Genomic DNA, 10,324 nt, shown 5'->3' with positions numbered 1-10,324 from the left:
AGGATGCATGCTTAGAATAAAGTAAGAAATTACATTGGTCTAGGAATGGCAAAAGTAAATTTTTCTCTAGGATCAATTACTTCTCCAACCATGTGTATTTGGCTATGTTTACAGTACCACACATAAGTGCCCTCCCATAGAGAGGACTTTAAGTCCAATTAGCTAGCGAGCTGTTGATCACCCCCAGATAAAGGTGCCACTGCTGCACTGCTACAGTTTGCTGTGAGATCATTGTCATTATTAGATTTTAAAGCTGGGGTTGGACCACTGATTTATGTTCTCCCTGAGCAGCTTGCATAGAATCCTCTAGAACTATGAGAGCTAGAAGAGGCTTCCAGGTCAGTTCCAGCTCCTTTGCTCCAAGTCCTGTGTCCGAAGTATGTCCTGTTTTCAGCAATAGGGTCCTACCTTAAAGTCCTGGGAGGTAATCAAGGGCTGTGACAATAGCCTACGTTATTTGGGGAATCTCTTGGACCAAACTGATCAACAATTGGAAGGAAGGTTTCTCCTGTCTGGCACTGTGTTTCTTGGTATACAGCCTTCAGGTATACACGTGCACTCGTGTTCAGATATTGTATATGTGTTTTTCAGCATGTTTGACTCTAGATAGGCTCTCTTGACTCCAGTGGATGACTTTGCATGGAGGGACATCTAAGTACAAAAGCTTGACCCGCTAGGCTTCAATGTATATGACAGAATGCATGAAACCCAGTGCGGGGAGCTTTTGGGCCCTCATATAACCCTCTCGACTACCTCCCCAAAGTACTCCAGTTTTCCCCAAAAAACAAAGAAGCAAGAAAACAAAATACCCAATTAAAAGTGGGATATGGATCTGAGTAGAGAATTCTCAAAAGAAGAAATAATAATGGTTAACGGGGGCTACAGAGATGGCTCAGCAGTTAAGAGCACTGTCTGTTCTTGCAGAGGACCTGGGTTCAATTCCCAGCACCTACGTGGTAGCTAACAACCATCCGTAACTCCAGTTCCAGGGGATCTGACAACCTCTTCTGACCTCTGCAGGCATTGAACAACACAGGTACACTTACATACAGGCAATACATTCATACACATAAAATAAAAATAATAAATAAAGTACTTAAAAAGCCACTTAAAAAGTGTTCAACGTCCCAAATAATTAGGGAAATGCAAATCAAAACTACTTTAAGATTTCAACTAACCCCAGTCAGAATGGCTAAGATTAAGGGAACAAATGGCACCAAAAGCTGGCATGGATGTGGGGAAAGGGGAACCCTCAACCACTGTGGATGAGATAAAAAACTAGTATAACTACTGTGGAAATCAGTCTGGGTAACATTTGCCAGTCACCCATTGCAGAAGTTTTCAGAAAATTGGTAACTGATGGAAACATTTCAGATAATAGACAGTGTGGCTACATCTACCTATGAAGTGGGGAACCCCCCTGACTATCGAGGGTAGAGCTGCATGAGAATGCCTGGCATCCCCATGAATCACATTGCTCAGCAGATTACTAAAGAAGACTTTGCTGCATTCGATTATATACTGTGTATGGATGAAAGCAATCTGAGAGATCTGAATAGAAAAAGCAATCGAGTTAAAAACTGTAGAGCTAAAATTGAGCTCCTTGGGAGCTACGATCCAACTCATTTTTTGAAGAGCCCTATTACGGCAATGACTCTGACTTTGAGCTGGTGTATCAGCAATTCTTCAGGTGTTTCAAGGCCTTCCTGGAAAAGACTCATTAGCTGGTCCTTCCCACCACCATCCCGCAACTCATTTACAGTGCTGTACCCAGGGGTGGTGATGATCCTTAGCCCTATGCCCCACCTGTTTTTTCAGCTGACAATGTTTATCTTAAAAATAATTGTAAGTAGAAATCAGTTATATTTTCAAAAGAATAAAAATGTTTGAGTAAGACAGTTTGAGGTGCAGTTAAGATTCTTAGGTTAGTTGAACCTCTCACCTTGCCCTAATTACAAAATAGTGGTATAAGAAGATAGGGAGAAAAACAGAACACAGTAATAAAATAGGAGTGACCTGAAGGTCCAGGTCAGCCTCTGAATCAAGCAAGACCTGGATACTCTGGCCTACCTGGAGGGGTGCATAGCCAGCACCCCGGGGTACCTGTGTTCACCTTAGACCTCTCTGCCCTAGGCTTTTATACTGACAATAGCCCCATCCATAGCAGCCCTCCATTTAGTACTGTGGGAGTTTTAACTCAGACACACTCAGTGTGCACACTTCCGTTGAAAGAGGAGAAACTGGATATGATAGTGCACACCTCTAATTCCAACATGGGGGTGGTGGTGGGGGACAGGGATCATGAGTCCCTCAGCTATATAGGTCTCAAAAACAAACAAAAATAATAAAAGGAGCAACAGATTGGTAGAATTAATATTTTCCACCCTTACTTGGTTTTTGTCTAGTTTTCTGAGCTTTTTGTTCCTATTTGAGCCACTCTGCTTCTAAAAGAGTTGAGAAAAGTCATATTATGTTGATGCACTTAAATAGAGGTATGTTCATAAATGCTCTTTCATCAGCATTTTAAAAAGTTGCAGGCAAACAGAAGTAATTTTAGTGTGCTTCCAGACAGCTGACCTCAAATTCATAGGAATATGTGAGGAATACTCATAAAATGAACCAGGGCGTTAGCAAGTAGAACTGAGCTACACATCTGGTGTTTCCCTGCTTTGTTACTAACAAGTGAAAAAATACTCAAAACCATTAAAAAGATAAAGCTACCATATGATCCAGTCATACCACTCCTTGGCATATACCCAACAGACTCATCCTACTACAGAGACGCGAGCACAGCCATGCTTGTTGCTTCTCTTTTCACAATAGCTAAGAAATGGAAACAACCTAAATGTCTCTCAACTGATGAATAGATAATGAACGTGTGGTACATTTACACAATGGAGCTCTACTCAGCAGTAAAGAAAGACAAAATCATGAAATTTGCAGGTAAATGAATGGAACTAGTAACTGTTATACTAACTGAAGTAACACAGACTCAGAAAAAGCAAGCACCCATATGTTCTTCCTCATTTGTGGATCTTTCTTACCTCCAAATCCCTCCATGTGAGTATATATCCTGATGTAACTGCAGGAGCCAGGAAAATGGGAAATGAAAAATCATGGGAATAAAGAGAAGGTGGTACTCAAGACTGGAGGAGAGTAGGAGACAAGTGTTATTTGTATTTTTTTTTTTAAATAAGGAAGTGATGGAGATGGTGACCTTGAAACCTGTCAACAAAAATTCTTGGAAATTTGAAATTTTATTCTAAAAATCAAAGGGATTGTGATGGTTTGAATGAAAATGTCCCCCATAGGCTCCAAGTATTTGGACATTTTGTCCCCAGATGATGGCACTGTTTGGGGAGGTTTTAGAAGGTGTGGCTATCCTGGAGGAAGCAAGTCACTGGGGGTGGGCTTAGAGAGTTCCTAACCCTTGCAGGATCTCTAGTTGCTCTCTTGCTTCCTGTGCCTGTATGATGATGTGGGAGCTTAGCTTCTGCTGCTCCTGCTCCAGCCACCTCCAGCCACCTGCCTCCCTGCCATGAGGGACTGTGATTTTCCTGGAACTGTAAGCTCAAATAAACTCTTCCTTCTATAAATTGCTTGGGTCAGTGTTTCTATCACAGCAACAGAAAAGTGACTGATATAGGGATTCATTCTGTTCTTTAACACAATTATGTTTGTTTTGGTATACACGCACACACACTACACACACGTCAGGGTTCAGGTGTAGCTCAGTGGTAGAGTGCTCACCAAGCACATATGAGGCACTGGATGTGATTACCATCAATATAAAAAATGGCAGAAAGACAAAAATTCAAACAATTATGAAAAAATAAATTGAATGCTGTCTTCTTAAGTCTTTAGTAAACCAACCCTTCAGTAAGACACATCTCATTTATCAATGACATTAAATCGGTACTTTTTTTTTTTAACCTTTGCTGCACACCTCAGTGGATGGCAAAGGAACTGATGTTTATTAAATCTTGAAATGCTTGATCAAAGAAGTGCTTACAAAAACTCACCTGGTGATGGTGTAAGGATGGGTTTCCTGAACGTGTGGACGTGACTGCCATGTGGCCAGCTTAGTAGGTACAGAAAAGGAGTGCATGTTTACATTATGTGTATGTAAACACATAATTAGATCCCTGCACTAAGTGGATCCACTGAACAACTGTCCTAGAAAATCTGAAAGATCATATAAGCAGCTTCCTTAGAGAATATCAATTGAGCCATTTATTATTATGTGTTCAACTAACAATGGGATGCCACTAAGATTATTTCAAAATAAAATATGTTGGTACATTGGGAAATTTCAGGGAAAGATGAAGCATGTGTAAACTTAGAACAACCAGAGCTAATACGATTAGGAAGGTAAGTATCAAAAAAGATGATGTCCAAGTAGAACCAGAGTACAGCTGTCTTAGTCTACCTTGCTGCTGTAACCCTGAGGCCAGATGCTTCATGAAGAAAGGAGTTTTATCTGGGGTCATGGTTTTGGAGATGGAGACATTCAACAGATGTTGCTAGCATCCGTTCAGCTTCTGGGAAGGGGCCCTGGGCTTCATCTCAACCAGGCAGAGAGGCAGAAGAGGAAGTGTGTTAAAAGAGAAAGCACATGTGTGAAAGAGAATGGGCAAAGGAGGCCGACCTACTTTGCAGCAACTGGCCTCAGGATGGCATTAGCCCTTTCTGTGGTGGTACTCCGATGACCCAATGGCCTCCCGCCAGACCCTGGCTCTTAAATGTCCCAGCATTGCTAAACCAGAGGCTAAGATGTCAGCACATGAACCTTTGGGGGACAAACTGCATGTTAGTGGCATCATCTGAATCTTGCCCATATGCTGTGTTCACTTGCTGTATAAGGTTACCATCAGATATGACAAGAACATACATCTGCTTTATTTTTATGCCTATCATTGCTTTTTTTGTACCCTCCTTCTAGTTTTATGTGTGGTGAATATTCATAAATTCATATTTATAGTTCTCTTTGAAAATTTGTGAACCTCTCCTTCAAGCAATTTGTACTAGGGCCTCAGAAATACTTCTCATATTCCCATGAACTGGTAGATAATTATCTATTGGTGAGTACTCTGGGAGGACTGGAATGTGAAAGAGGGAGATGGGACATTTTCTAAGATAAATAGCAATCATTTTATTTTATTTTATAACTTTATTTTATTTCATTTGAAAAGGAGTGGGATTTGTTATGCTGCCCAGATTGGCCCTGGATCCGTCTCAAGTGATCCTCTTGTTTTAGTTTCCTTTGTAGCTGGGATTATAGCTATGAACCACTGCATCCATCTGAGTCCTTATTTTGTTTTCTTTTTTAAAAAATATACTTATTGATTGGTTAATTAATTGTGGGGTGAGGTGGAAGAGAATGTGTGCCACAGAGCACACAAGGAGACCAGAGACCAACTTATGGGAATCAGTTCTCTCCTTCTGCCATGTGGGTCCCAAGAACAAAAATGCAGTTCATCAGCCTTTACTCACTGAGCTATCTCACCAGACCGAGTCCTTCATTTTGCAGTAGACAAAAACAAGGCAGTCATTGGGAGAGCTTTCTACTTCCATGATGAGTCTATGTGAACATCAATTTCAACTCTATATAATAATTTAAGTTTAATTATCATTAACAGCTATTATAACCATATTGAGAAATAAAACTTCACAAATGTGTGAATTCTAGAATCTAAGCTTTTCTCCCTCTGCCTTCCCTTTCTCCTTTCTATCCTTCCTTTGCAGTGACAGAGACTGAACCCAGATCCTTGCACATGCTAGACAAGCACTCCAGCACTGAGCTATAGCCCTAGCCTTTCTTATTTTACAAGTCTTAATTATTGACTAAATTTTCTTCTTGTCTGTTCAGATGGTCTCTTCTCCCTATGTGAATTTTGATAGTGTGTTTTTCAAAGATTTAGCCCATTTTATCTAGACTCTTAAATTCATATGCATAATTTTCATTGTATTCCTTTTTCCTGCAGCTTGGATATGTCTGCCTCAAAAGTCCATGATGCTATTGGTGGTGGAACCTTTAAAAGGGAGCAGGATATGGGAACTTAGGCCACTGAGGATATGTCTCTTCCTGCCTCCCTCTGCTTCTCAGCCTCTACGAGGTGTGCAATTTCATCCGTCATATGTTCCCCACCATGATGTATGGTCTTGTCACAGCCTCAAAAGCAACAGGGCCTAATGACCATGAATTAAAACCTCTGAACCTCTTAGCCACAATAAACTTCTTTTCCCATAAAGAGTTGCTTATCTGAGTGTATGTTACAGTGATAGAAAACTGACCACACAGGAAACTGGGACTGAGCAATGTGGGCACTACTGAATCTATACCTAATGATGAAGTTCAGAAGTCTGTGGAATTGGTTTGTGCAAGGTATTTGAAAACGTTTAGAGAAGTGGTCAGGAGAATACCATAAGTGGATATTAATGGGTAATTCTGGTAAGGGCTCAGCGGACCAGAATACTGATAGAAATGTGGGATAGCAGTTGTTATCCTCATGAGGTTTCAGATGGAGAGAAGGACTTTGATGGGAAATGGACTCTAGGCACCTCTTTCACAGTGGCTGCATGGTGTTCATGCTCTGAGATTCTCGTGGGAGGCTTAGTTTAAAGCTAGTAGACTAGATTATCTGGTAGAAGAAATATCAGGAGCTGTAGAGATGGTGCAGCAATTAAGAGCACTGGCTGTTCTTACAGAGGACCCAAGTTTGATTCCCAGCACCAACATGGTGACTAACAACCATCCCTAACTCCAGTTCCAAGGGAATCCAATGCCCTCTTCTGATGTCTGCAGACACCGCATGACATGAGTGCACTTACATGCAGCAATATACTTATACACACAAAATAAAAATAGTAAATATTTTAAAAAGAAATTTCAGGACAGAACAACATTAAGGTTGTGGCAGAGGTATTAATAACTGTTTTTAGTCAAATTTATTACTCACAGGAGTAAGGAATCAGCAAGACCCTACCCGTCATAGCTTCAGGAGTGTGATAGTGTGCACTAATTTCAAAGACTTTCCTTTGAGAAGAAAATCTCAAGGCATCCTAATCACATAGAGTCATCAGGAAGTTGTTTCCTAACTCATTTCCTAATGTTCCACCTTCACAGTAGTCAGAAGTCACTGGGTCTGTGGTTCAAGGGGACCCTGGCACATCTTACACAGGTGGCAGACCTTGGCATTGGCTGCATGGTGCTGGGTTTGCAGGCATACAGAATTTAAGAGTTATGGGATCATGGAGTCAGAGGCCAGGTAGTGTGTGACAGGATTGGAGCCCCAGCAGGCAGCCCCTGATAGGGTGTTGTATGAAGCTGTGAGAGGGAAGCTGAACTTGTACTGGAGACTGCAGAAAGTTAGAGATGGCAAGAGTGTGGATGCGCAGCCAAGGGAAGTCTCAGGCAGTAAGGAGAACCTGCCCAGAGCGTGCTCATGTGGGTCACAAGCAGCAAGGCTGCACAGGCGGTCGGTCCGGTCCTCTTTGAGCCCTAGAGCTTACCTCATGCCTCTGTATATCTGAGTGCTGGACATCGGTATGAGAATTTTTAAAATTAATTTTTAAAGCTAGTATGCAAACTAACGGGTTTCATTATGGCAGAAGCACTAGGATTTAATGTTCATCCTTGAGTATTAGTCTTGTGTTGATCAGATCCTTCCTTTCTATGCCCCTGTTCCTCCCTTTTGGAATGAAAATGTTTAATCTGTACATTAGTCACTTTGAACCACTGCGACACAACACCTGAGCAAATCAACTTAAAGGAGGAAATGTTTATTTGGACTCAGGGTTTCAAATTTCAGTTTATGATCATCTGGTTCCATTGTTTTAGACCTGAGTAAGGCAGAATGTTATGGCAGAGAGGGCACAGTGGACAGAACTTCTCACTTCATGACGGGCAGGAGGCAGAAAGAGGCAGAAGAGGCCTGCAACAAATAAACACTTCCAGGGTACAGCCCCAAAGCCCTACTTCCTCCAACCAGTCCCACCTTCTAGAGTCCACCAAGGCCCAATAATGCCATTAGATTATAAATACATCAGATATCGTGTTAGACTCCTTATGGTCCAATCATGTGTTGATGATTAGCTCTACCAGCTGGGGTCTAAGTCTTTAACACATAAGCCTTTTGGGAGTACAGTTCATAGTCAAATCATAACACCCTGTGTCACTGTATCTTGGAAATGTGTAGCTTGTTTTGATTTTTTCAGGAGATCGCAGCTAAGTGTCTCAGGAGACTTTGGCTTGGACTTCTCAGCAATGCTAGAATGGTTAAGACTTGGGATGAATGAAGATGGACATGCTTCACTCTTGATAGGGACATGAGACTTTGGAGACCAGGAGCGGAATTCTATCCTTTGGATAAGGGTTCCCTGAAGGCCCATGTGTCATAGATCTAATATTCTTCCTGTGACATTCATGAGAGGCCATGAACCTTTAAGAGATGAAGCATAGTGGAAGGAAGCTAGGTCACAGGTACTGTGCCCCTTCCTTCCTCTCTGTTTGCTCCTAGATCATCATGCATCACAGCTTTTCACCAATGATGTGCTGTCCTCCCACAGGCCCAAAAGTAACAGGGCCAAGTGGCCATAGACCACTTGTAGTTTTTGCTACATCCCACAAACTTTGACAGGTTGTTTTTAATTTCTCCTGAGATTTCTTCTTTGATCCATGTTCTATTTAGAAATATCTCCATGTATTTGGAAATTTCATAGTTCTCTTTCTGTTATTTGTTTCTAGTTTAATTCCACTGTGACTCATTGAAAGTAGATGTCACTTTGAGTTCTATTCTTTTAATGTTTATTAAGGTGTGTTTATGACAGAATGGGGTCTATCTTTGTGAACCTTCCATGGGAGCTTTCAAAGAATGTGCTTTCGTCTTATTTTAGTTTGTTTCTCCATTGCTGTGACAAAATACTCTGACCGATACCAACTTGGGGAGGAAAGGGTTTATTCAGCTTACACCTCCCAGGTCACAGTTCATCAAAAAGCCCAAGGTAGGAGCTCATGGAAGGAACCTGGAGGCAGGAGCTGGAGCACAGGCCATGGAGGGAATGCTGTTTACTGGCTTACTCCTCTGCCCCATGCTCAGCCTGCTCTCTTATCCAACACAAGCCCACCTTCCTAGGGGCGGCACCACCCACAGTGCTCTAGGCCCTCTCACATCACTCAACAATCAAGATGATGTCCCACAGACATGGCCACAGACCAGTCCAACGGAGGCAATTCCCCAGTTGAGGCTCCCTCAACGCAGGTGTGTCAAGTTGACACTAAAGCTATCCAGCACACCCCTGTAGTTAGATTAAGAGTCTATTAAAGTCAGTTATCTAGCTGCTTAAAGGCTTTTTGAGTTCTACAGTGTTCTTGTTGATTTCCGATGAGGGAGTACTGTCATCTCTAGCTACAATAGAGGACTCACCTGTTTCTCCTGGAGTTCTTCAATATCATGATTTGGTACTCTGTTCCTAGGTACATACACTTGGAGGACTGTCACATCTTAAAAAACAGACCTTTTATTATTATGTAATGCCACTCTGGTCACTGGTCCCTTTCCTTGATCTGAAAGGGTATAAAGTGAATATAGATACTTTGTTGATTAGTTTGGGCATTGTATGTCTTTATTTGCTCACATAATTTAAAACAAAAAATAGTTTTTTAACTTCTAATTCTATGTACTTCATTCCAAAATGTTATATTAAGGCCCCAGTCTTCCCTGCATGATATTCTTTTAAAAACTATTTTTATTAATTCTTTGAGAGTTTCATAAATTTTTTCATCATATTGCCTCTCCCCATCCCCCTCTCAAATCCACATACTTTTAATGTATATATGTCTTTAGACTTACCGTTGGATTCTCTTTTCTCCTTTTTGTGCAGTGCCATGGATCAAACTCAGGGCCTTGCACATTTCTAGGCAAACACTTTATCATTGACATACATCCCAACCCCAAAGTAAGATTCTTGTAGACAGAAATACAGTTAGGTCTTTTTAAAACAGCCACTCTGACAACCTTTGCTTTTAATTGATACATGTTTCTGGTTTCTTTGTTACTGTGATAAACACCATGACTAAGAGAAAGTTGGGGAGGAAAGGACTTAGTTGATTTATAGCTCACAGTCGATCATCAAGAGAAGCCAAGAGAGGAACTCAAAGCAGGAACCTGGAGACAGGAAGTGAAGCAGAGGCCAGAGAGGAACACTGCTTCCTGGTTGCCTTCCACTACCTTTCTTATGTGACCCAGGCCCACCTGCCCAGGCCTGGTACTGCCCACATGGGCTGGGCCTACCTACATTAATTAGAATCAAGAAAATGCCCCAC

The 10,324-nt window shown here is 41.6% G+C and overlaps 1 pseudogene; it reads left to right on the top strand.

Moving 5' to 3' along the window:
• Positions 1-1,265: 1,265 nt before the first annotated feature.
• LOC103744403 lies at positions 1,266-1,724 on the top strand (annotated as a pseudogene).
• Positions 1,725-10,324: the final 8,600 nt, after the last annotated feature.

The sequence above is a fragment of the Nannospalax galili genome, unplaced genomic scaffold (assembly GCF_000622305.1).
Source record: "Nannospalax galili isolate Female #2095 unplaced genomic scaffold, S.galili_v1.0 scaffold202, whole genome shotgun sequence".
NCBI lineage: Eukaryota > Metazoa > Chordata > Mammalia > Rodentia > Spalacidae > Nannospalax > Nannospalax galili.
The sequence above is the reverse complement of the archived record's forward strand: the minus strand, read 5'-3'. Positions and strand labels throughout refer to the sequence as shown.